Below are 27,385 nucleotides of genomic sequence, written 5' to 3'. Positions count from 1 at the left end.
AGGGATGGGGGCCCCTGAACCGTAAAAGACCACATGGCATCTCTTTTATCCTTTCCACAACCTGCTTGCCAAGTGACATCTGAGGTCTGCTTGCAGTAACTCAGGGGATCTGAAGAGAGATGGAAAGTAACGAGTTAGCAGTATGAATGATAGGAGTAGGAAAGAAGCTGAGGTGAGTAGGTTTGAATGGGATGGGGAGAAGGGTTTAAACACTTACAGGAAATGAAAACAGCAAACATTTAGTGGGATTCCTATACATTCCGCCCTGACAGAGGCCTTTCATGTTATTTGTTCCTAAGGTTCCGTTCATTGTTCTGGTGGGAAAAATGTTCCCGGGATGCTCAAAAGTATTTTGAGGAAAGAAAAAGAAAAGGGGAAAGCAAGACAACACTTTCCGAGCGCCACACGCGGCGAGGGGCTCTGGAGATGGGTGCTCAGCTCTGGCTTCCGCCCCTCAGGAACGCCAGAAAGGGCGGGGCCTCGGCGGCATTCTGCTTCCGCCCCTTCAGGTGCGTCGAAAAGGGGCGAGGCTTCGGCGGCACGCTGCAACCACCCCGCCCCAACATGGGCGGGGCCAGGAAGACGGCCGTCGGGGACTGACTGATTTCAGGTTGAGCCTTTGGGCGTGTCTTCGCGCCCGGTAGGTATTCAGTGACGCGGTCGCTTCGCACCCATTGGACGCAAGCTCAGCACCGCCTTTTCAGTGTTGTACGTTGCTACAGCAACCGTCGCGAGGGGCGGCAGTGTGCGGGCGCAGAACGTTCGTGCCAGGAGGGAAGGACTCAGGTGAGATGAAATTATACCTGGGATGTGGGGTTCTACACGTAAAGGAGATTATACCTGAGAGAGAAGGGGAAATGGGAAAATGTACCCCAGAGAGAGAGAGTGGGAGAGCTGAGATGTGGGGTTCTACACGTAAAGGAGATTATACCTGAAAGAGAAGGGGAAATGGGAAAATTTACCCCAGAGAGAGAGAGAGAGAGTGGGAGAGCTGAGATGTGGGGTTCTACACGTAAGAGATTATACCTGAAAGAGAAGGGGAAATGGGAAAATTTACCCCAGAGAGAGAGAGAGAGAGTGGGAGAGCTGGGATGTGGGGTTCTACACGTAAAGGAGATTACCTGAGAGAGAAGGGGAAATGGGAAAATTTACCCCAGAGAGAGAGTGGGGGAGCTGGGACGTGGGGTTCTACACATAAAAGAGATTATACCTGAGAGAGAAGGGGAAATGGGAAAATTTACCTCAGAGAGAGAGAGAGTGGGAGAGCTGGGACGTGGGGTTCTACACATAAAAGAGATTATACCTGAGAGAGAAGGGGAAATGGGAAAATTTACCTCAGAGAGAGAGAGAGTGGGAGAGCTGGGATGTGGGGTTCTACACGTAAAGGAGATTATACCTGAGAGAGAGGGGAAATGGGAAAATTTACCTCAGAGAGAGAGTGGGGGAGCTGGGACGTGGGGTTCTACACATAAAAGAGATTATACCTGAGAGACAGGGGAAATGGGAAAATTTACCCCAGAGAGAGAGAGTGGGAGAGCTGGGACGTGGGGTTCTACACATAAAAGAGATTATACCTGAGAGAGAAGGGGAAATGGGAAAATTTACCTCAGAGAGAGAGTGGGAGAGCTGGGACGTGGGGTTCTACACGTAAAGGAGATTATATCTGAGAGAGAAGGGGAAATGGGAAAATTTACCCCAGAGAGAGAGAGAGAGAGTGGGAGAGCTGGGATGTGGGGTTCTACACGTAAAGGAGATTATACCTGAAAGAGAAGGGGAAATGGGAAAATTTACCCCAGAGAGAGAGTGGGTGAGCTGGGACGTGGGGTTCTACACGTAAAGGAGATTATACCTGAGAGAGAAGGGGAAATGGGAAAATTTACCCCAGAGGGAGAGAGAGAGAGTGGGAGAGCTGGGATGTGGGGTTCTACACGTAAAGGAGATTATACCTGAAAGAGAAGGGGAAATGGGAAAATTTACCCCAGAGAGAGAGTGGGTGAGCTGGGACGTGGGGTTCTACACGTAAAGGAGATTATACCTGAGAGAGAAGGGAAAATGGGAAAATTTACCCGAGAGAGAGTGGGGGAGCTGGGACGTGGGGTTCTACACATAAAAGAGATTATACCTGAGAGAGAAGGGGAAATGGGAAAATTTACCCGAGAGAGAGTGGGGGAGCTGGGACGTGGGGTTCTACACATAAAAGAGATTATACCTGAGAGAGAAGGGGAAATGGGAAAATTTACCTCAGAGAGAGAGAGAGTGGGAGAGCTGGGATGTGGGGTTCTACACATAAAAGAGATTATACTTGAGAGAGAAGGGGAAATGGGAAAATTTACCTCAGAGAGAGAGTGGGAGAGCTGGGACGTGGGGTTCTACACGTAAAGGAGATTATACCTGAGAGAGAAGGGGAAATGGGAAAATTTACCCCAGAGAGAGAGTGGGAGAGCTGGGACGTGGGGTTCTACACATAAAAGAGATTATACCTGAGAGAGAAGGGGAAATGGGAAAATTTGCCTCAGAGAGAGTGGGAGAGCTGGGATATGAGGTCCTATACGTAAAAGAGAGAGGATGGATTTGGAGATTATATCTGAGAGAGAAGGGGAAATGGGAAAATTTACCTCAGAGAGAGAGTGGGTGAGCTGGGACGTGGGGTTCTACACGTAAAAGAGATTATACCTGAGAGAGAAGGGGAAATGGGAAAATTTACCTCAGAGAGAGAGTGGGAGAGCTGGGATGTGGGGTTCTACACGTAAAAGAGATTATACCTGAGAGAGAAGGGGAAATGGGAAAATTTACCCCAGAGAGAGAGTGGGAGAGCTGGGACGTGGGGTTCTACACATAAAAGAGATTATACCTGAGAGAGAAGGGAAAATGGGAAAATTTACCCGAGAGAGAGTGGGAGAGCTGGGACGTGGGGTTCTACACATAAAAGAGATTATACCTGAGAGAGAAGGGGAAATGGGAAAATTTACCTCAGAGAGAGAGAGAGTAGGAGACCTGGGATGTGGGGTTCTACCCACAGAAGAGAGGAGGGACTTGGAGATTATACCTGAGAGAGAGGGGAAATGGGAAAATTTACCCCAGAGAGAGAGTGGGAGAGCTGGGATGTAGGGTTCTACACATAGAAGAGAGAGGAGGGACGTGGAGATTATACCTGAGAGAGAGGGGAAATGGGAGAATTATACCTGAGAGAGAGAGTAGGGGAGCTGGGATATGGGGTCCTATACATAAAAGAGAGAGGAGGGAGCTGGAGATTACACCTGAGAGAGAAGGGAAAATTTACCTCAGAGAGAGAGAGAGAAGGGAAACTGGGAGAATTATGTCTGAGACATAAGGGGAAATGGGAGAATTATACCTCAGAGAGAGATGGGGAGCTGGGGCATGGGGACCTATAAGGAAAAAAGTGAGGAAGGACTTGGAGATTATACCTGAGAGAGAAGGGAAAGTTGGAGAATTATGCCTGAGACAGAGAGTAGGGGGGGCTGGGATATGGGGTCCTATAGTAAAAGAAAGGAGGGACCTGGAGATTATACCTAAGAGAGAAGCAGAACTGGGAGAATTGTACCTGAGAGAAAAGGGGAATGGGAAAATTTACCTCAGAGAGAGAGAGTGGGGGTGCTGGGATAATGGCCCTATCTGTAAAAGAAAGAGGAAGGAGTTGGAGATTATGTGCGAGAAAGAAGGGTATTGGGAGAATTATACCTAAGGGAGAAGGGGATTGGGAGAATTATACCTGAGAGAAATGGGAGAATTATACCTCAGAGAGAGAGGGGGTGCTGGGGCATGGGGACCTATAAGGAAAAAAGTGAGGAAGGACTTGGAGATTATACCTGAGAGAGAAGGGGAACTGACAGAATTATACTTGTGGGAGAGTGGGGGAGCTGGGGTATGAGGCCTTATACGTAAGAGAGGATGGATTTGGAGATTGTACCTGAGAGAGTAGGGGAAATGGGAAAATTATACCTGGGAGAGAGAAGGGAAACTGGGAGAATTATACCTGAGAGAGAGAGTAGGGGAGCTGGGATATGGGGCCCTATCCATAAAAGAGAAAGGAGGGATCTGGAGATTATACCTGAGAGAGAAAGGAACTGGGTCCTATACATAAAAGAGAAAGGAGGGACTTGGAGATTATACCTGCGAGAGAAGGGAAAGTTGGAGAATTATACCTGAGAGAGAGAGTAGGGGGGGCTGGGATATGGGGGTCCTATAGTAAAAGAAAGGAGGGACCTGGAGATTATACCTGAGAGAGAAGCGGAACTGGGAGAATTGTACCTGAGAGAGAAGGGGAATGGGAAAATTTACCTCAGAGAGAGAGAGAGTGGGGGTGCTGGGATAATGGCCCTATCTGTAAAAGAAAGAGGAAGGAGTTGGAGATTATGCGCGAGAAAGAAGGGTATTGGGAGAATTATACCTGAGGGAGAAGGGGATTGGAATAATTAGACCTGAGAGAAATGGGAGAATTATACCTGAGAGAGAGTGGGGGAACTGGGGCATGGGGACCTATAAGGAAAAAGTTGAGAAGGGACTTGGAGATTATACCTGAGAGAGAAGGGGAACTGGCATTATTATACCTGTGTGAGAGTGGGGGAGCTGGGATATGGGGTCCTATAAGTAAAAGAGAGAGGAGGGAGCTGGAGTTTACACCTGAGAGAGAAGGGGAAATGGGAAAATTTACTTCAGAGAGAGACTGAGAGAGACAGAGTGTTATGTTCTTTGTGTCTAGAGTTAGACAGTGGGCCCCTTGTTCGTGGTAAGAGCTGACTCCACCCACAGGGAGGAGCCCTGAGGGGACTCACCATGACAGGCGGAGTCTCAGAGAAGGTGAGCAACAGAGAAATAACTTTATTGTATTACAGTGGTAACCCGAGGAGTGGGTTAATAAACTCAGTCCAAGATGTAGAACCTGTAAGCAGGTCTATTCCGATGATAGCCCGCAGTGTGGAGTGGTCCAAGAAATACTTCCTCACGATGGAACTTGTGTAGGCTATCTCTGGTAGTGGTCTGCAGTGCAGATAGGCTCGAGATAGAAGATGGTAGTAGAGATCCGGTGGTAGCTCGCAGTGCGGGGTGCCCTGGGGAATACCTTCTCTTGTTGGAGCTTGTGCAGGCGATCTCCGGTAGTGCTCCGCAGCGTGGGGTAGGCTGGACGCCGGTGGTGAGGTTGTACAAGATGGTATGGATCTGGTTGTGGTCCACAGAGCGGGATAACCCGAGAATCCACTCAGTGAAGGTAGAGGCAGGAAGAGAGCAGGCTCTGTATTCACACGGCACTGAAGTAGCAGGTTGAAGCATAGACACCGAGAAGACCTGGAACGGAGCAGAGATAGGTCGTCCAAGGAACGGTGCATGGGCTCACTGAAAGAGAGCAGAGGCAGTGAGAAATGGCCCTCCGAGGAGCGGATAGCTCTGAGTACACACGAGGCCCCCCGTGGAGCAAGTACCGAGATCACCCAGACAGGAACAGCAACTGAAGTCGCAGAATGGCGGAATTAAGCAGGACCGGAATCCTTGCTAACTTGTCATACTGAAAGGCAGCTGAGCTTAAGTAGTGAAAGCGGGTGACGTCATGTGGTGGGGACGCCCCCGAGGTTCCCGCCATGACGCGCTCAAGCAGGGGCCAGGCGTGCGCTTGCCTTAGGTCACCCCGGATGTAAGATGGCTTCCAGGAGCGCCCATGCCGTCCGGGAACGCCCATGCCGTCCGGGAACGCCATGAGGGTCGGTGTGGAGAAGTGGAGGCAGCTTTTCTCCCCAGACTCGAAGCAGTGGAGAGAAAGGAGGTGAGCAGCAGAGGTTGCAGCTGCCTGCGACCAACAGGCACAACACAGAGAAGGGGAACTGGGAGAATTATATCTGAGAGAGAAGAGGAATGCGGAGAATTATACATGAGAGAGAAGGGGAAGCAGGAGAATAACACCTGAGAATGAAGAGAAATGGGTAAATTTACCTCAGAGAGAGTGGGGGAACTTAGGTATGTGGCCCTATATGTAAAAAATTATATGTTAGAAAGGGAAATGGGAAAATTTACCTCAGAGAGTAGGGGAGCTGGAGTATGGGCGTCCTATACCTAAAAGAGAGAGAGATTATACCTGAGAGAGAAGGGGTACTGGGATAATATTACCTGAGAGAGAGTCAGGGAGCTGGGGTATGGGGTCCTATACATAAAAGAGAGAGGAGGGACTTGAAGAATATTCCTGAGAAGGAAGGTGAAATGGTGAATTATACCTGGGAGAGAGAAGGAAAACTGGGAGAATTATAGCTGAGAGAGAAGGGGAACTGGGAGAATTATAGCTGAGAGAGAAGGGGAACTGGGAGAATTATAGCCGAGAGAGAGGGGGAATTGGGAGAATTATATCAGAGAGAGAAGGGGAACTGGGAGAATTATAGCTGAGACAGAAGGGGAACTGGGAGAATTATACATGAGAGAGAAGGGGAAGCAGGAGAATAACACCTGAGAATGAAGAGAAATGGGAAAATTATACCTCAGTGAGAGTGGGGGAACTTAGGTATGTGGCCCTATATGTAAAATATTATATGTTAGAAAGGGAAATGGAAAAATGTACCTCAGAGAGTAGGGGAGCTGGAGTATGGGTGTCCTATACCTAAAAGAGGGAGGGGGACTTAGAGACTATACCTGAGAGAGAAGGGGTACTGGAAGAATTTTATCTGAGAGAGAGTGGGGGAGCTGGGATATGGGGTCCTATTTGTAAAAGAGCAACGAGGGACTTGGAGACTATACCTGAGAGTGAAGGAGAAATGGGAAATTTATCTCAGAGAGAGAGAGAAGGGAAACTGGGAGATTTATATCTGAGCGAGAAGGAGAATTGGGAGAATGATATCTGAGAGAGGAGGGAAACTGGGAGAATTATAGCTGAGAGAGAGGGGGAATTGGGAGAATTATATTTGACAGAGGAGGGAAACAGGGAGAATTAGACCTGAGAGAGAAGGGGAACTGGGAGAATTAGACCTGAGAGAAAGTGGGGGAACTGAGATATAGGACTCTGTATGTAGAAGAGAGAGGAGGGACTTGGAGATTATTCCTGAGAGAGAAGGAGAAATGGTGAATTATACCTGGGAGAGAGAAGGGAAACTGGGAGAATTATAGCTGAAAGAGAAGGGGAACTGGGAGAATTATAGCTGAGAGAGAAGGGGAACTGGGAGAATTATAGCTGAGAGAGGGGGGGAATTGGGAGAATTATATCTGACAGGGGAGGGAAACAGGGAGAATTAGACCTGAGAGAGAAGGGGAACTGGGAGAATTAGACCTGCGAGAAAGTGGGGGAACTGAGATATAGGACTCTATGTAAAAGAGAGAGGAGGGACTTGGAGATTATTCCTGAGAGAGAAGGGGAAATGGTGAATTATACCTGGGAGAGAGAAGGGAAACTGGGAGAATTATATCAGAGAGAGAAGGGGAACTGGGAGAATTATAGCTGAGAGAGAGGGGGAATTGGGAGGATTATATCTGAAAGGGGAGGGAAACAGGGAGAATTAGACCTGAGAGAGAAGGGGAACTGGGAGAATTAGACCTGCGAGAAAGTGGGGGAACTGAGATATAGGACTCTGTATGTAAAAGAGAGAGGAGGAACTTGGAGATTATTCCTGAGAAGGGGAAATGGTGAATTATACCTGGGAGAGAGAAGGGGAACTGGGAGAATTATATCAGAGAGAGAATTATAGCTGAGAGTGTTGCGGACCTGCTCCCGCTTCCAGAGGCCTGGTGTGCGGCCTGTTTGGCGGTGTCCCCAGTGGGGCTGCGCCGCTGTGAGGTCTCCCATGGATGCCCGGCACCTAGGCGCGCACGTGCCCCACTTGGGCGCTTTTCTAAGCCGTTTCCCGCCAGTGGTGACTCCGCCCAACTCCTGACGTCAGACGCCGCGGCCTTGATAAGCCGGCCGCAGTCATCCAGTCTTTGCCTTGCAACGGGTTAGCCTCCCGATTTCCTGTTGCGCTGTGCCCCGGAGTGACTCACTTTGCTTCGTTGCTCCGTTCCTGCTCCAGTACCTGCTTGGTTCCTGCTTGCTTGCCCCAGTACCTGCCTGGTTCCTGTACCCGAATCCTGCTACAGTTCCTGCCTGGTTCCCGTACCTGAGTCTTGCAACAGTTCCTGCCTGGTTCCAGTACCGAGTCTTGCTACAGTTCCTACTTGGTTCCAGTACCCGAATCTTGCTGCAGTTCCTGCCTGGTTCCAGAACCCGAGCCCAGTTACAATATTGCAACCTTCCTAGTCTAGTTCCAGTTACCTGTCCTGATCCACAACCCACCTAAGTCCCAGTGGCCGGGCCCCTACGGGCTCTTCCCGGGGGGGGCCTCGGCTTCCAAGGGTGAAGCCATCTAAGTCCCAGCGGTTGGGCTCTTACGGGCTCCTCCCGGGGGAGTACCAGCTTCCAGGGTGAAGAGCATCTACGTCCTGCCTGAACATCTGCCTCCCGGCCTGCTATTCATTAGAGACATTGACCACCTTTCCCAGTCTCCAGCAGGTCGGCCCAAGGGTCCACTAAACAGAGACTCCCATAACAGTGCCAGGAAAAATAGTGGAAAGTGTTCTAAACATCAAAATCACAGAATATATAGAAAGACATGGTTTAATGGAACAAAGTGAACATGGCTTTACCCAAGGCAAGTCTTGCCTCACAAATCTGCTTCACTTTTTTGAAGGAGTTAATAAACATGTGGATAAAGGTGAACCGGCAGATGTAGTATACTTGGGTTTTCAGAAGGCATTTGACAAAGTTCCTCATGAGAGGCTTCTAGGAAAAGTAAAAATTCATGTGATAGGTGGCGATGTCCTTTCGTGGATTACAAACTGGCTAAAAGACAGGAAACAGAGAGTAGGATTAAATGGACAATTTTCTCAGTGGAAGGGAGTGGGCAGTGGAGTGCCTCAGGGATCTGTATTGGGACCCTTACTTTCAATATATTTATAAATGATCTGGAAAGAAATACGACGAGTGAGATATTCAAATTTGCAGATGACACAAAATTGTTCAGAGTAGTTAAATCACAAGCAGATAGTGATAATTTGCAGGAAGACCTTGTGAGACTGGAAAATTGGGCATCCAAATGACAGATGAAATTTAATGTGGATAAGTGCAAGGTGATGCATATAGGGAAAAATAACCCATGCTATAGTTATACAATGTTGGGTTCCATATTAGGTACTACAACCCAAGAAAGAGATCTAGGCGTCATAGTGGATAACACATTGAAATCGTCGGTTCAGTGTGTTGCAGCAGTCAAAAAAGCAAACAGAATGTTGGGAATTATTAGAATGGTGGGAAAAGTAATGGAGTCACTGCTGAAAGAGAGAATAGTGAACTATCTACAGTCAGGAGAATTAATGGACCAGAGGCAACATGGATTCACCAGGGGAAGATCCTGTCAGACAAATCTGATTGACTTTTTTGACTGGGTAACCAAAGAATTGGATCAAGGAAGAGCGCTCGATGTCATCTACTTGGATTTCAGCAAAGCTTTTGATACGGTTCCGCACAGGAGACTGGTGAATAAAACGAGAAGCTTAGGAGTGAGGGCCGAGGTGGTGACCTGGATTGCAAATTGGTTGACGGACAGAAGACAATGTGTGATGGTAAACGGAACTTTCTCTGAAGAGAGAGCGGTTTTAAGTGGTGTACCACAAGGATCGGTTTTGGGACCGGTCCTGTTCAATATCTTTGTGAGCGACATTGCGGACGGGATAGAAGGTAAGGTTTGTCTTTTTGCGGATGACACTAAGATCTGCAACAGAGTGGACACGCCGGAAGGAGTGGAGAGAATGAGACGGGATTTAAGGAAACTGGAAGAGTGGTCGAAGATATGGCAGCTGAGATTCAATGCCAAGAAGTGCAAAGTCATGCATATGGGGAGTGGAAATCCAAATGAACTGTATTCGATGGGGGGGGAAAGGCTGATGTGCACGGAGCAGGAGAGGGACCTTGGGGTGATAGTGTCTAATGATATGAAGTCTGCGAAACAATGTGACAAGGCGATAGCAAAAGCCAGAAGAATGCTGGGCTGCATAGAGAGAGGAATATCGAGTAAGAAAAGGGAAGTGATTATTCCCTTGTACAGGTCCTTGGTGAGGCCTCACCTGGAGTACTGTATTCAGTTCTGGAGACCGTATCTACAAAGAGACAAAGACAAGATGGAAGCGGTACAGAGAAGGGCAACCAAGAAGGTGGAGGATCTTCATCGGATGACGTACGAGGAGAGATTGAAGAATCTAAATATGTACACCCTGGAGGAAAGGAGGAGCAGGGGTGATATGATTCAGACTTTCAGATACTTGAAAAACTTTAATGATCCAAAGACAACGACAAACCTTTTCAGACGGAAAAAAATCAGCAGAACCAGAGGTCACGAGCTGAGGCTCCGGGGAGGAAGACTAAGAACCAATGTCAGGAAGTATTTCTTCACGGAAAGGGTGGTGGATGCCTGGAATGCCCTTCCGGAGGAAGTGGTGAAGTCTAAAACTGTGAAAGACTTCAAAGGGGCGTGGGATAAACACTGTGGATCCATCAAGTCTAGTGGGCATAAATATAGAGGAGGTGGTAAAACACTGCACGGAGCGGCAGTAGCCACAGAGGCATTCACGGAGCGGGATGCCAGTGGCAAGTAGTTGTTCCACCTTCAGGCAGCAAAATACTGCACGGAGCGGCAGTAGCCACAGAGGCATTCACGGAGCGGGATGCCAGTGGTTTGTGTTCCACCTTCACGGAGCGGAAGGTTGGAGGGCTGCCATCTCCAAAAAAACAAAAAACAAAAAAACAAAAACAAAAAAACAAAAAACAAACAAGCAAAACAGAGGTGGGTAAGAGTATGGGGCAGGGGTGTGGCCGTTTATTGTGGCAGTTGCTACCCCTGATTGAACTGGATGTTCATTGGGATGCGGATACGGCACTGCTCTCTGCATTGGTGGAGGGGTGGAAGGGAATTGGGGCCGGAGGGTGCTGGAAGCCAATAGTGACGGGGGAGGGGGAGAAAAAAAGGGGTGGGGGGGAAGATTAAAAAAAAAAAAAAATGGATAAACTGCGTAGCTTGCTGGGCAGACTGGATGGGCCGTTTGGTCTTCTTCTGCCGTCATTTCTATGTTTCTATGTTTCTATGAATAAAACGGAAAATATCATAATGCCTCTGTATTGCTCAATGGGGAGACCGCACCTTGAATACTGTGTACAATTCTGGTCGTCGCATCTCTAAAAAGATATAATTGCAGCTCGGGGGCCTCGGCTTCCAAGGATGAAGCCACCTAAGTCCCAGCGGTTGGGCTCCTACGGGCTCCTCCCGGGGGAATACCAGCTTCCAGGGTGAAGAGCATCTACGGGCTGCCTGAACATCTGCTTCCCGGTCTGCTGTTCATTAGAGACATTGACCACCTTTCCCAGTCTCCAGCAGGTCGGCCCAAGGGTCCACTAAACAGAGACTCCCATAACAGAGAGAGAAGGGGAATTGGGAGAATTATATCTGAGAGGGGAGGAAAACTGGGAGAATTAGACCTGAGAGAAAGTGGGGGAACTGGGATATAGGGCCCTGTATGTTAAAGAGAGAGGAGGGACTTGGAGATTATACCTGAGAGAGAAGGGGAATGGGAGAATTAAATCTGAGAAAGAAGGGAAATGGGAGAATTATACCTGAGACATAGGAGATTTCGGATATGAGGTCCTTCATGTAAAAGATGGAGAAGGGACCTGGAGATTATACCTGAGAGAGAGAGTGGGGTAGCTGGGATACGAGGTCCTATACGTAAAAGTGAGAGCTGGAGATTACACCTGAGAGAGAAGCGAAAATGGGAAAATTTACCTCAGAGAGAGAGAAGGGAAACCAGGGGTCATGATTTAAAACTCCACTGAGGAAGACTCAGAACCAATGTCAGGAAGTATTTCTTCACAGAGAAGGTGGTGGATGCTTGAACACCCTTCCGGAGGAAGTGAAGACCAAAACTGTGAAGGATTTCAAAGGGGCGTGGGATAAATACCGTGGATCCATAAGGTCTAGAGGATGTGAATGAAAAGAAGCATGGGAGTGGCTTGCGGGAATGACGGCTACTACCTGGAGATTAATATCCTTATTCAATAAACATACGCACGGTTAATGCGACTCAAGCATTGCTCTATGCTTCAATGGCAAGAGGAAATGTGGAGAAAAGGATTTGCATCCACATAAAAGCAAGGGAGTAGCTTGCTTACGGTGGTTACTACCTCAAATCAAATAAGCCTGATTCTTCACTTTCAATGCATATCCAGCATAGTTCTCTGCTTCAGTGGCAGGGGGAATGAAGAAAAGAGGATTTATATTCAGACAACAACCAACAAGGATTAAATTGCACAGGCTGGGTAAACAAGTGTGGGAGTAGCTTGCTTTTTACGGCGGTTACTACCCCAAACCAATTAGCTAGATACTTCACTTAGATGCAGCTCCAGCACTGCTATCTGTGATGGCGGGGATGGAAGGGAAATAGAACCAAAAAAGTTATTTAAAGGGACAAGAGTAACAGAAAAGTATGAAAAAAATGTGTGAAAGCTTGCTGGGCAGACTGGATGGACAGTTTGGTCTTCTTCTGCCGTCATTTCTATGTTTCTATATACCTGAGAGAATAGACTTAATTTTTGGGTACTTGCCAGGTTCTTATGGCCTGGATTGGCCACTGTTGGAAACAGGATGCTGGGCTTGATGGACCCTTGGTCTGACCCAGTATGGCGTGTTCTTATGTTCTTATGTAAGGGAAACTGGGAGATGTTAAGCGCCATTATACCTGAGAGAAGGGGAACTGTGAGAATTAGACCTGAGTGAGCAGGGGAACTTGGAGAATTAGACCTGAGAGAGAATGGGAAATGGGAGAATTTATATCTGAGAGAGAAGGAGAACTGGGAGAATTATACATGAGAGGGAAGTGGAACTGGGAGAGTAACATCTGAGAGAGAAGAGAAATGGGAACATTATACCTCGGAGAGAGAGTAGGGAAGCTGGAGTATAGGGGGTGCTATACCTGAAAGAGAGAGGGGGGACTTAGAGATTATACCTGAGAGAGAAGGGGTACTGGGAGAATTTTACCTGAGAGATAATGGGGGAGCTGGGGTATGGGGCCCTATATGTAAAAGATTATACCTTAGAAGGGGAAATGGGAAAATTTACCTCAGAGAGAGAGAGTAGGGGAGCTGGAGTATAGGGATTCTATACCTAAAAGAGAGAGGGGGGACTTAGAGATTATACCTGAGAGAGAAGGGGTACTGGGAGAATTTTACCTGGGAGAGAGTCAGGGAGCTGGGATTTGGTGTCCTATACGTAAAAGAGCAAGAAGGGACTTGGAGATTATATCTGAGAGAGAAGGGGAATTGGAGAATTATACCTGAGCGAGAATGGGGAGCCTGTATATGGGCCCTATACGTAAAAGAGAGAGGATGGACTTTGATATTATACCTGAGAGAAAAGGGGAAATGGGAAATTTATGTCAGAGAGAGAGAGTGGGGGAGGTGGAGTACGGGGTCCTATACGTAAAAGAGGAAGGAGTTGGAGATTTTAAGTGAGAACATAAAAACATAAGAAATTGCCATGCTGGGTCAGACCAAGGGTCCATCAAGCCCAGCATCCTGTTTCCAACAGAGGCCAAACCTGGCAATTCCCAAACACTAAGAAGATCCCATGTTACTGAAGCAATTAATAGCATTGGCTATTCCCTAAGTAAACTTGATTACTAGCAGTTAATGGACTTCTCCTCCAAGGACTTATCCAAACCTTTTTTGACCCCAGCTTTACTAACTGCACTAACCACATCCTCTGGCAACAAATTCCAGAGCTTTATTGTGCGTTGAGTGAAAAAGAATTTTCTCCGATTAGTCTTAAATGTGCTACTTGCTAACTTCATGGAATGCCCCCTAGTCCTTCTATTATTCAAAAGTGTAAATAACCGATTTACATATACTCTTTCAAGACCTCTCATGATCTTAAAGACCTCTATCATATCCCCCCTCAGCCGTCTCTTCTCCAAGCTGAACAGCCCTAACCTCTTCAGCCCTTCCTCATAAGGGAACTCTTTCCCGTTGATAGCAGGGCTGAATTATCCATGCTGTCATAGGAACTGTCAATCAGGGTCCGGGAGGCAGAGCTTCCTAAGTAGAGGTCAGAGCTTTGGTCTATGCGGCTGCGCGTGTGTTCCCGTGCAGGAAAACAGAATCTCCTCAGTCTGTTTTTTCCATGTGTTGGAACACATGCGGAGCTTCAGTCTCCTCAGTTTTTGTTTAACACGAGACAGAAATTATGTCTAAAAAACAGATCCCAAGACCATCAAGGTTTAAGCTGTGTAGATGTGGCAATATCATGTCCATCACTGATGGCCACGATCGATGTTATCGGTGCTTGGGACCGGAATATGACCAAGGCACATGCGAGCACTGCGGCTGCATGTCGCCCAGGGCCCAGTGACAGTGAGCACAAAAAATAGAGGACCTCAGGATCAGCACCGGAGGTTCCTATGCCCCACTGTCTGAGGCCCATTCATCACTGGGGTCCTCTAAAACACAGGCCCCAACGTTAAGGAGAGCATTGTTGTTGGATCCATCCACCTCCAGGCCTGGACCCCCACAGATCAAAAACCAAGGCCCACCAGGATAAGCTGGAGTCGGGGCGTTGATTGCACTCAAAAAGCTTGATGCAGAGCGGGGACCATCAAACTGCTTCTACGTCGAAACATCGACAAGGTGGGCCGCCATCGTTGGTGCACTCGGCGCCGAAGTCGATGCATAAAATGCCGATGCAATCGCGAACTTCGCACGGGGCTCCATTGTCGAAAACTGCGTCGGCTCTGATGCCTTTGGATCCAGTATCAAAGCATGGCACAGGACCGACCCACATGCAAGTGCTGTCGACGCAGGGTACGACGCAGTTGGCGCATGATGCGTCCCGATCGGCTCCAACTTCACAAAAATCAAAGCAAACATCACACTTCACAGGGAAACAATTGACAACAGCCAAATTTGATAAGGCTGGGACCAGCCTTCCCAAGAAATGCAAGACCACCGACTCAGGAAGATATGTATCCTGACACTCATCACCTGATACAGTTCACACAAAGGCTAAGGGTGAGTCGGGATGACAACACTTACCATTATCAAGCCCTCATCTCTCTAGGCAATCAAGTTCATCCTTCGGACAGCAGACCCCAGGGACCGTTTTTCAGTCAGAGGATGAATGGGTCAACATAACCTCCCACTCCTCTTCTTAATCATCACCCTCACAGATCTTCTCTGACCTATCATCTCTATCTAGAACCTGTGATCTAAGCCACGTTCTGCAAGAACCATTGGCGAAAAAGAGAAAGGTCACAGAGGAACTATACCCACAGAAAGGACAGTCTGGGGCCCCAGACTCGAATATATTATTGGCGGCAGTGCCACCGCTGGGTTCCAATCGATCCTCGAAACAGCATATGCCACCTCAGACCCAGCAGGCTTTCTCTCAATTGTCGGCAGCACTCTCAGGTTTTTCGAAACACTTCAGTCCACTTTTACCCTATCACCTTCACCAATAACTAGTTCATCAGGGACGCCACAACTCACAAGGGAAGCATCCCGGAACCCCTAATATCGCCTCAACCGCTCGAGCCTCAGCTACCTGCATGAATGCCTCCTTCCCCTTTAGGGCCCGACTCACCTCAATCATCCCCAGGTACATCTACGGGGTATCCGTCGGACCCGCCTGAAGATCCGCCAGAACTCTATTCCCCGCCTGAGGAGTTATCATACCCTAAGTTCTTAGAAAAAATGGGATCCGTCCTTCAGTTGGAGATACAAAAGATCCCAGACCCAAGAGCTGAAACATTGGGCCTGTTAAAAAATTTTTGATTTACTGGGGGAACCCACATCCTTTCCTCTGCATGAAGTGCTAAACATAGTATTGGAAAAATCATGGGAAACACCATTTACCATTCCCCCAGATTCTAGAAAGACAGATTTAAAATTCAGAATGAAGCAATAGCCATACTACTCCCTTCCACAACTACCTCAGACATTGATAGTGATGGAATCTGCCATGCAGCGCATGAAAAAATTCAGGCTGCATGCATTCACACCCCCAGGGAAAGATCCCCGCTGTCTTCACGACTTTGCGAAGAAAGCGTTCCAAGCTGCTATGCTTTCCGCTCGTATACAGCAGCATCAGTTTTATATGGTGCAATACTTATACGAGTGTTTACAATCGGTGAAAGGAGTGCTCACCACCGTTGACCCAACTGCAACGGCCATTCCACAACCAGGGTATTAGACACCTACTCCGCACAGTGTATGAAGCTTTTGAAACCTCTTCAAGAACTTCTGCATCAGCCATAGCAGCTAGAAGGATGACTTGGCTCCGGGCAACCATGATCCGTGAAGACGTGCATGACAAGTTAGCCAATTTGCTGTGAAAGGGAGATAATTTGTTTGGAGATCGCTTTCAGGAAACGGTGGCCAATTTAAAGGAGCAGTCTGTATTTATTTATTTATTTAATATCTTTTAATATACCGATACTCAAGATAAAGATCTTATCGTACCGGTTTACATCAAACAAGGGATAACCAACGATATAGTAGCATAAGAGCATAAAGTTACATGGAACAGGGTGATGAACTCAGGACGACTGTAGAATGGATACCAAGTAGAGGTAAATAGTAACTAGGTGAACGATTTAGAGGGTGAACATCTAACAAACATACATTTTTTTAAATTACTAAGTAAGTGGTCAGACAAACAGTTTTAAGGGGTAGTGCTATCTGTGCAGGGCAAAGGTTCTAGGGATGAGGCTGGTGGAAGGGGGTAGAAGGCCAAAAAAGTGAGGAAAGATTAAGGGAGGAAAGAGTGAAAGGTGGGTAGGAATCTGGCGGGGGGGGGGGGGGGGGGGTGTTGCAATTTTATTGGTTTGGGCGCAGGAGAGCATTCTGAGCTTAAAATTGTGGAAGGAACAGAGTATTTTTGTTGGAGGCTATGACAAAGTATTTATGTACAATCTATGAAAGGATAATTGTGTCCAATCTTAATTTTTGTAGTTTGAGGAATGGTCAATCGGGGAAGGCTTGTTTGAAAAGCCAGGTTTTCAGTTTCTTTCTGAAGGCGACTGGGCATTGTTCCTGGCGAAGCTCTGGTGGTAGTGAGTTCCATTGAGAGGGTCCAGCAGTGGATAAGGCACGTTTCTGAATGGCGGGGTGAAGTGAAGCTTTGGTGGGGGGTGCGCGAAGAGATCCTTTGTATGCCGTTCTGATTGGTCTAGTAGATGCGTGAAGGTTGAGTGGAATTTTCAGTTGGCGTGTGGACTGAAGATAGATGGTTTTATGGATGATTGTCAGAGCCTTGAATAATATTCTAAAGTTGATGGGGAGCCAGTGTAGATTTTTGAGTATAGGTGTGATATGGTCTCTTCTCCTTGAATTAGTTAGGATTCTAGCTGCAGCATTTTGTAGCATCTGTAAAGGTTTTGTAGTGGAGGCAGGAAGGCTGAGAAGTAAAGCGTTGCAGTAATCAATTTTTGAGAGCAGTATGGCCTGAAGGACTGAACGGTAGTCATGGAGGTGTAGGAGAGGTCTGAGCCGTTTTAAGACATGTAGCTTGTAGAAGCATTCTTTGGTGGTGGTGTTTATGAACTTTTTGAAGTTCATGCGGGAGTCTAGAATGGCTCCGAGGTCTCTTACTTGGTTTACTGCTGGTGTAGATGGTGCAGTCTCTGTAGCGGTGCAATCTTTGATAACCCCATCTACATACCCTGTGCCACGGCGTTACTTCGCTCCATCTCGCCAGCAACAATTTCACCATCTTCCATTTAGACTATATCCACCATATCGACCTCCCACATACCAACCATATCATCGGACGCAACAACAACCATCGCAAAACAGGAGAGGACGACCTAGAACCCAGCGAACCCAAGGCCAGCAACCTTCAGCCTCATCCAAAACAACCCCATCTTTTTAGGGTTACAGATGCCACCATCACAGCCAGCCCCACCAGGTAGGATAACGTCCCACTTCTCGGCGTGGGAAGCCATAACAACCAATCATTGGGTATTGGACATCATTCAGAAGGGCTACCAGCTCCAATTCTTAACCAGACCTCCACGTCCTCATTAAACAGTAAAGAAAACCAGAGTAATCCAACCCCAACTAGTGGAAGAGATAGCTTCACTACGACACCAACATGCAATTCAGATTATCGCGCATTGCGCCCGGAGCAAGGGGTTCTACTCGCCATATTTCCTAATTCCCAAGAAGTCCGGTGGCCTCCGACCAATTCTGGATCTCCGCGAGTTGAACAAATACCTGATCAAAGAGAAGTTCAAAATGGTATCCCTAAAAACCATTCTGCCCCTTCTTCAACCCAACGACTGGATGTGCTCAATAGATCTGAAGGATGCTTATACCCACATCCCTATCAACCCATCTTTGTGGCGTTACCTGTCCTTCCATAGAAACATAGAAACATAGAAACATAGAAACATAGAAATGACGGCAGAAGAAGACCGAATGGCCCATCCAGTCTGCCCAGCAAGCCTCACACATTTTTTCTCTCATTCTTATCTGTTACTCTTAGCTCCTTGTTCTATTCCCCTTCCACCCCCACCATTAATGTAGAGAGCAGTGATGGAGCTGCATGCAAGTGAAATATCTAGCTTGATTAGTTAGGGGTAGTAGGGGCAGTAACCGCCGCGATAAGCAAGCTACACCCATGCTTATTTGTTTTACCTAGACTATGTTGTACAGCTCTTGTTGGTTTTTTTTTTTTTTTTTTTCTTCTCCCCTGCTGTAGAAGCAGAGAGCCATGCTGGATATGCATTGAAAGTGAAGTATCAGGCACATTTGGTTGGGGTAGTAACCGCCGTAACAAGCCAGCTACTCCTCGCTTTGTGATTGCGAATCCTTTTTTTTCTTCACCCCTGTCGTTGAAGCTATGCAGGATATGCGTGAAGCATCAGTTTTTTTTTTTGTTTTTTTTTTTTTTCCCCCTGCCCTTGAAGCAGAGAGCTATGCTGGAAATGCGTGATGTATCAGTCTTTCTCCCATGCCGATGCAGGAGAGAACCATGCTGGATATGCATGGAAAGTGAAGTATCAGGCACATTTGGTTTGGGGTAGTAACTGCCGTAACAAGCCAGCTACTCCCCGCGTTTTGAGTGCGAACCCTTTTTCTTCTCCTTTGCCGTTGTAGCAGAGAGCTCTGCTGGATGTGTGAAGTATCCAATACAAGGACCAGCACTACCAATACAAAGTTCTCCCGTTTGTCCTATCAGCAGCCCCCAGAGTCTTCACGAAGTGCATGGTAGTGGTGATGGCATCCCACCTTCAGCGAGGTATACGTATCTTTCCATACCTCCATGATTGGTTCATAGTAGCATCGAATCCCACAATGCTCATCTGTCATCTTCAGCAACTGTTCCAGTGCTTGGACCGATTGGGGCTGGTAGTCAATTACCAAAAATCCACCCTAAACCCAAACAAATTCTGCAGTTCATGCCAGAGGACAGGAAGTTGGAGATGCAGCATCTCTTGCACTCCCTCAAGATTACGCAGAGACCTTCAGTGCACCAAATACAGTATTGGGACACATGGCAGCAGCCATTTACACTGTACCCAACACCAGGTTACTTATGTGTGTCGCCTATAGTGGAGTTTGAAACGACAATGGAAATAACACGACCGTTAACGAAACGACTGGTGCTAACTTCAGAAATGACGAAGGATATAGATTGGTGGCTAAACAAGACAACACTGACCAAAGGTGCATTGTTCAGTATTCCCCCACACAACACGGTACTTACCACCAATGCCTCTCGCAAGGGCTGGGTAGCACATTTAGACCACTGGCAAACACAGGGACTGTGGTCTCGCCAGGAACAGATTTTACAGATCAATTTGCATGGCACAGGACCAACCCACTTGCAAGTGCTGTCGATGCAGGGTTGGTCCTGTGAGCCTTTCTCCCTCACCTGCAAGGTCGTCGAGTCATGGTGTACCTCGGCAGTCAGGTAGCAATGTTCTACATAAACAAGCAAGGAGGGTCAGATTCATGGTCCCTATGCAGAGAGACACTTGTCATCTTTGACCAGGAATACCGCCACTCAATCCACCTTCAGGCAACATACCTACTGGGAGTTATCAATACTCGGGCGGACAGGTTAGGCCAGATATTCTACCCTCACGAATGGTCACTCAACCAGCAAGTGACTCAAGAGATATTCGCCAAGTGTGGAGTACCAATGATGGACCTCTTCGCTACGGAGATTAAAGCGAAGGTTCCTTGCTTCTGCTCGGTATGGACTAGTCATCAAAGGACAGCGCAGGACGCCTTCCTCATCCCTTGGACGGAGGACCTAATGTATGCATTTCCCCCCATACCTCTCATTACGAGGACAATACAGAAATGCATAAGAGATGCAGCTCAACTGATATTAATAGCACAGGTTTGGCCCAGCAAGCCATGGTACACCTACCTGCTACATCTCTCCATCGAAGAGCCAATCAGACTACCGAATTGACTAGATCTTTTAGCGCAGGAAGGGGGAACCCTTCTTCACCCAATGCACTCCTCCCTCCATTTAACAGCATGGAGATTGAGCGGGTCCTCCTGACAGAGCAGGGCATCTCAGTCGCAGCCCAGGAGATAATTTTGGAGTCCAGAAAACCATCCACTAGAAGGAATTACAGGTTTAAATGGAAATGTTACTCTACCTGGTGCACATCCAATGACCTACATCCCTTAGACCAGTGGTTCTCAACCTTTTTTTGGCCGGGACACACCCGACAAATGGTTCTCATATGCGTGACACACTGAACATGTGACCATCACGGGGCTAAGTGTAAAAATGCACTCTGCATCCACAGGAATTTCCTCAACCCTCAGCAATGAGTGCAGAGCAGATCTAGGGCATAACCCGTACAACTCACCATACAAAAAAAAGATATTCTGGTTCTGATGACATCTCAGTAAAAGCAAAACAAACTCCCTTTACTACCAGGCACAATAGCCTTCCTTATGAAAAGACAGTAATTTACCACTAATGCATATCCTATTGAGAAAACACATCAAATAAGATTGATACAAATGCCTACATGCTAGTAAAATACCTCACCTCGGTCACACATCCAGAACTGACCTTCACCAAGTACAGAAAAAACACAAATTATAAATATGGAGATAGAAACTGGAACGGAAAACCAAAAAAGCCACTCTGCATACAGTGCGAACCTGGAGAAATGGAAAGAGAAATATAGCATCTAACAGACTCAGGATTTGCAATAATGCACACAAACTAACCTGCACAAAGTTACACCTGTATTACGGAACACACGCAAACAGTAACAACCCTATCTAAGAAATACAACTATTAAACCAGGCCCTAAACACTAAAACATTTCCTATTGGGAAAACAGAATAAGCCAAGCTGCTACAGAGCCCCACACTGAAATCATTGTAAAGTTATACCAAAAATGTTACAAAGCAGCTGCTGAACAAAATAATATTCAATTAAATACTCATAAAAATTATTAAAACATGTCCAAATATCAATAAAATATTTCAAAACAGCAGACATCGCATAATACCCAATAATTAAAATGGCAGTCAATCAAGAAAAATAAATTTAAAAAGCCACCTTTACTTACCTTCTCCAGCAACTCTCCTACTCCTTTCCCTTCCAGGCCAATAGCACTAACCAGAAGCAGCAAGGGCTGCTGAAGCTCTGTCCTCAATCTTCTTCCTTAGCACCCACAACCAGTCACTCACAACACACACACCCCCAATTAGACCCCACGACCAGTCTCGGTCTCTTTCACACCAGTCATCTTCCTGACCAGTTTCTCTCTCTCACACAGAAACACATCACCTCCCTGACCAGTCTCGCTCTCTCAATCACACTCATGTTCTCTTATATACAAGCTCTCAATCACACACAAAAGCTCTTACACCCATTCACACCAGCTCTCACCCAGGCTTCCATTCACACCCCTACACACAAGCTCTCACCCAAGCACCCATTCACACCCCTACACACAAGCTCTCACCCAAGCACCCATTCACACCCAATGACACAAGCTCTCACCCAGGCATCCATTCACACCCACAGACACAAGCTCTCACCCAGGCATCCATTCACACCCTCAGACACAAGCTCTCACCCAGGCATCCATTCACACCCACAGACACAAGCTCTCACCCAGACATCCATTCACACCCACAGACACAAGCTCTCACCCAGACATCCATTCACACCCACAGACACAAGCTCTCACCCAGACATCCATTCACACCCACAGACACAAGCTCTCACCCAGACATCCATTCACACCCACAGACACAAGCTCTCACCCAGACATCCATTCACACACAAGCTCTCACCCAGGCCCCCATTCACACCCACAGACACAAGCTCTCACCCAGACATCCATTCACACACAAGCTCTCACCCAGGCCCCCATTCACACACAAGCTCTCACCCAGGCCCCCATTCACACACAGACACACAAGCTCTCACCAAAAATAACTTCTTCCTTCATTGCAGGGATGGGCTCCGGTTCCGCCGTTGCTTTAATCCGGCGGGCCTTCTTTTTTCGGCGCCACAGGGATGGGCGCCTCAGTCAGAGGTCGGGTTTTTTCTTCACCGCTACGGGGCTGGGCTCCCGTAGCGGCCTTGCACCGTCGGGGTCGGGTTTTCTCTTCACCGCTACGGGGCTGGGCTCCCGTAGCGGTCTTGCACCGTCGGAGTCGGGTTTTCCTCTTCACCGCTACGGGGTTGGGCTCCCGTAGCGGCCTTGCACCGTCGGAGTCGGGTTTTCCTCTTCACCGCTACGGGGTTGGGCTCCCGTAGCGGCCTTGCACCGTCGGGGTCGGGTTTTCTCTTCACCGCTACGGGGTTGGGCTCCCGTAGCGGCCTTGCACCGTCGGGGTCGGGTTTTCCTCTTCACCGCTACGGGGATGGGCTCCTGTAGCGGCCTTGCACCGTCGGGGTCGGGTTTTCCTCTTCACCGCTACGGGGATGGGCTCCCGTAGCGGCCTTGCTTCGTCGGGGTCCTACACTGCTATTCCTCCCACCCCACTCCCGGGCAGTGCCATGCCTGCCTCACCGGCCAATCAAAGGCTTCCTCCCTTCTTCCTACTCCCACTGGCAGGTGGCAGGGAGGAGGCTTCTGATTGGCCTGCGCGGGGGAAGGCAATATGAAGGAGGCTTCCCATTGGGCAGTGGGGGTAGGAAGAAAGGAGGCTTTCAATTGGACCACGGAGGCTGGAAAAAGGGAGAAGGAAAGTACAATGGGGCAGTGGGACACCGGGAGACGCGACACACCTGCCGGTGTTTGGCGACACATTAGTGTGTCGCGACACACCGGTTGAGAAGCCCTGCCTTAGACTATTCACCTGAATCACTACTGGACTACCTCCACATGTTATACATGTCCAGCCTAGCAACTTCTTCAATCAGAGTTCACCTCAGTGCCATAACGGCGTATCGTACACCACATCGCGGTCAGCCAATATCAACTCATCCCTTGATATCTCGATTTCTCAAGGGTCTCTCTCACCTTAGACCACCTATCTCCAAGCCACCAGTACCGTGGAACCTCAACCTCATCTTGGAACAACTTATGCTATCGCCATTTGAACCTATGAACTCAGCCCACATAAAGCACCTCACATGGAAGGTTGTCTTCCTCATAGCAGTAACCTCAGCACGCAGGGTCAGCGAACTTCAAGCCTTAGTCCATTATAGTCCATACCTACAGTTTTTATTATCACAAGGCCGTTCTTCGAACTCACCCTTCTTTCCTCCCGAAGGTGGTTTCGCAGTTCCACTTGAATCAATCGATAGAACTACCAACATTCTTCCCTAAACCACATCACAATGAAAGGGAAAGATTATTACACACATTGAACTGTAAGAGAGTGTTGGCCTACTACAAGAAAAGGACACAGTCAGATTCCCGATCATCTCAGTTGTTCGTATCATTCAACCCAAATGCACCAGGCCTTCCGGTAGCTAAACGTCGCAGGCTCCACACTCTGCAACTCTTTACCAAACTCACTAAGGCTTCTGTCGAACCCCAAAGAATTTAAGAAAAAATTGAAGACCTTTTTATATGCACTGGCTTTTAAGCAACCAATGTCTTTTTTTTAACCCTCTCTATCCCCACTGATGCAAGTTGCAGCTTCTTTTTTCTGTTTGGCTATGTTATATGAGTTGTTTATTGCTTTTATGTTTTAACGACTACTTTTTAGTATTTCATTATTGTATATGTGTTTTTGGAAACCGCTTTGACCTACCCCCATTGAAGAACGCAGCATATAAAAAATGTTAATAAATGAAATAACATTGTCGAATTGGATAACTCAATATATATAGTTCTGCTATACGTCACATTCAAACAAGCCACCTGATGCCATTAAGGCGCATCAAGAAAGAGCAACGGCTGCTTCAGTAGCATACCAGATAATGTTCCAATTTAGGACATTTGTAGATTGCAGCATGGTCATCAATTCATACATTTACACTCCACTGCTGTCTCAACTCATTTACACTCCACTGCTGTTTCAACTCATGGAGCAAGAACTTAAGGGCTGTCCACGAAAGGGAAAGTTTGCAAAAAAAAAAAGGAACACAGAAAGGGAATGCAAGTAAAATCAACTTAACTGTGTTTTTTCACACAAAACAACCCTTAGCTTGGGACGCCCAGATAGCATGGCTAAATCATCCTGCTATCTATGGAAAACACTGTTTATGGTAGCAAACTTGCTTCTACTTGCTAACTTCATGGAGTGCACCCTAGTCCTTGATTTATCTGAAAGGGTAAATAACCATTTCACATACCTATTCAAATCCTTTCATGATTTTGTAGACCTCTAACATATCCTCCCTCAGCCATCTCTTCTCCAAGCTGAATAGCCTTAACCTCTTTAGTCTTTCCTCACAGGGGAGCTGTTCTATCCCCTTTATCATTTTGGTTGCCTTTCTCTGTACTTTCTCCAGTGCAACTATATATTTTTTGAGATGTGGCAACCAGAATTGCACACAGTATTGAAGATGCGGTCTAACTAGTGAGCGATACAAAGGCATTATGAATCCTCTATTTTATTTGCCATTTACTTCCTAATCATTCCTAAAATTCTGTTTGCTTTTTTGACCACCGCAGCACACTGAGCTGACGTTTTCATTATAATATCAACTATGATGCCTAGATCTTTTTCCTGGGTGGTAACTTCTAAAATGGACCCTAACATTGTGGAGCTACAGCATGGGTTATTTTTTCCTATATGCATCATCTTGCATTTCTTCACATTAAATTTCATCTGCCATTTGGATGCCCAGTCTTCTAGCCTTGCAGGATTCTCCTGCAATTTATCACAATCTGTTGTGATTTAGATACTCTGAATAATTTTGTGTGATCTGCAAATTTCATCACATCACTCGTCGTACCTCTTTCCTGATCATTTATAAATATATTAGAAAGGACTGGTCTAAGTACAGATCCCTAAGGCACTCCACTGCTTCTTTTTCCACTGTGAAAACTGACCATTTAATCCTACTCTCCGTTTCCTGTCTTTTAACCAGTTTGCAATCCATAAAAGGACATCGCCTCCTATCCCATGACTTTTTAGTTTTCTTAGAAACCTCTCATGACAGACTTTGTCAAACGCCCCTCTGTTAGTATTTTATTGTCTCTCTATTCATTTTGGCCAGGTGGGCATAGTATAACTCCACTGTTACTCTCCTCCCCATCACACATGGAATTTCCACTCATAAGGATTCTACTGTGCATTTAGTCTCCTGCAGGATCTTTATCCTATTGGACTCTATGCCATCCCTAACATAAAGCGTCACCCTTCCACCAAGTTGATCCACCCTATCTTTGCGATATAATTTGACCCTGGTATAGCACTGCCCCATTGATTATCCTCCTTCCACAGGTCTATGAGATGCCAATTAATTTTACCTCTTTATTCAGTGCTATACGTTATAATTCTCCCATCTTTTTAGACTTTTGTCATTGGTATACAGGCATTTCAAAAGGCGTCCAGGATCTCTATACTTAATTATAGAAATATAGAGATCCTGGACGCCTTTAAATTGACTCTGATTCTTTTGAGGGGATGCTCCAATTCACATCTGGCAGGTTAAAATCTCCAACCCAACACTTCACCCTTCATTCCAGCTGTCTAGTTCTTCCGCATGAGTCTAGACCAATCCAGCATAGATGGAAGCGATATTTTCCCCTTTCCAAGACATCCCAGATATCTCCTCCTTTCCCAGTACCCGTTGCATTTCAGTTGCTTTCAGATTATTTTTTTACATAAAGAGTTTCTCACATTTTCTACCATTCCTATATGTCCTGATCTTGCTGGGCAGACTGGATGGACCATTTTGGTCCTTTTCTTCTGTAGTTACTATGTTACTTTGTTACTCTTTTTTTCTATTGGAAAGGAAACTGTAGAATGAAATGAAACTCCAGGGGGGACGATTCAAAATGAACATCAGGAAATATTTCTTCACAGAGAGGGTAGTGGATAATTGGAATGCTCTCCTGGAAGAGGTGGTAAGGTGAAAACAGTAAAGGCCCGATTTTTAAAAGCTGGCACGTGTGAAAACCGAGAGATATGCACGTGGCCAGGCCACATACGAGCTATGGGCATTTTTAAAGGCCCACGGCCACACACGTATCTCTTGGTACGTGCTGAAGACCAGCTAGAAGAAAAAGGGGCGGGAACGCCGGACATGCGCAACTTACTACTGCTCTGGAGAGCAGGTAAGTTGCAGAACAGAAAAAAAAGGTTAGAGGGGTTTAGCGGTTGGGGAGGATAGGAGAAAAGGCAGGCAGAGTAGGTAGGGTGTTTAGGAAGTTCCCTCCCAGTTGGAGTGGACTGAGAGGGAACTGGAGAATGGCCCTATTGTGTCTCCGCGTGCATATACTAAACTTTCCCCCCTTGCACATGCGAGTTGGCACTCGTGCACTCTTGCTCCCACCGATATAAAATCAAGCATATATGTGCACATGGGTAGTGGATGTTATAGTATGTGCGCGTTGACGCGTGCATGTTATAAAATTGGCGCATCCATGAGCGAGCGCCGGGAACCACGTGTACATGGACACTCATAAGCGCACACCGGGAACCACGCACACATTGTCGTCCACGAGCGGATTTAAGAATCTACCCTTAAATGAATTCAAAAGGGCATGGTATAAAACTCCGGGTCCGTAGATGCTAGATGATAGAAATGATGAAAGGGGTGCATGGGATTATCTGCATGGAGCATCAGTTACTACCCTTAACAGAAGGCATGAGGGTAACCTGCACGAAGCGGCAGTTACTACCCTTAACAGAAGGCATGGGGGTGACCTGCATGGAGCGGCAGTTACTGCCCTTAACAGAAGGCATGAGGGTAACCTGCAC

General features: G+C 47.1%; 1 protein-coding gene across 1 annotated transcript in view; it reads left to right on the top strand.

Moving 5' to 3' along the window:
* Window positions 1-647: 647 nt before the first annotated feature.
* The window catches only part of SPAG8 (sperm associated antigen 8), a 130,222-nt gene continuing 103,484 nt past the window's right edge, over window positions 648-27,385 (top strand). Inside the window, exon 1 of the mRNA XM_029583274.1 lies at window positions 648-786. The gene's annotated coding sequence lies outside the window, so the exon portion shown is untranslated. The remainder of the gene's footprint in view (window positions 787-27,385) is intronic.

Source organism: Rhinatrema bivittatum, chromosome 1, assembly GCF_901001135.1.
Source record: "Rhinatrema bivittatum chromosome 1, aRhiBiv1.1, whole genome shotgun sequence".
NCBI classification, from domain to species: Eukaryota; Metazoa; Chordata; class Amphibia; order Gymnophiona; family Rhinatrematidae; genus Rhinatrema; species Rhinatrema bivittatum.
This window is presented reverse-complemented; position numbering and strand designations above follow the sequence as displayed.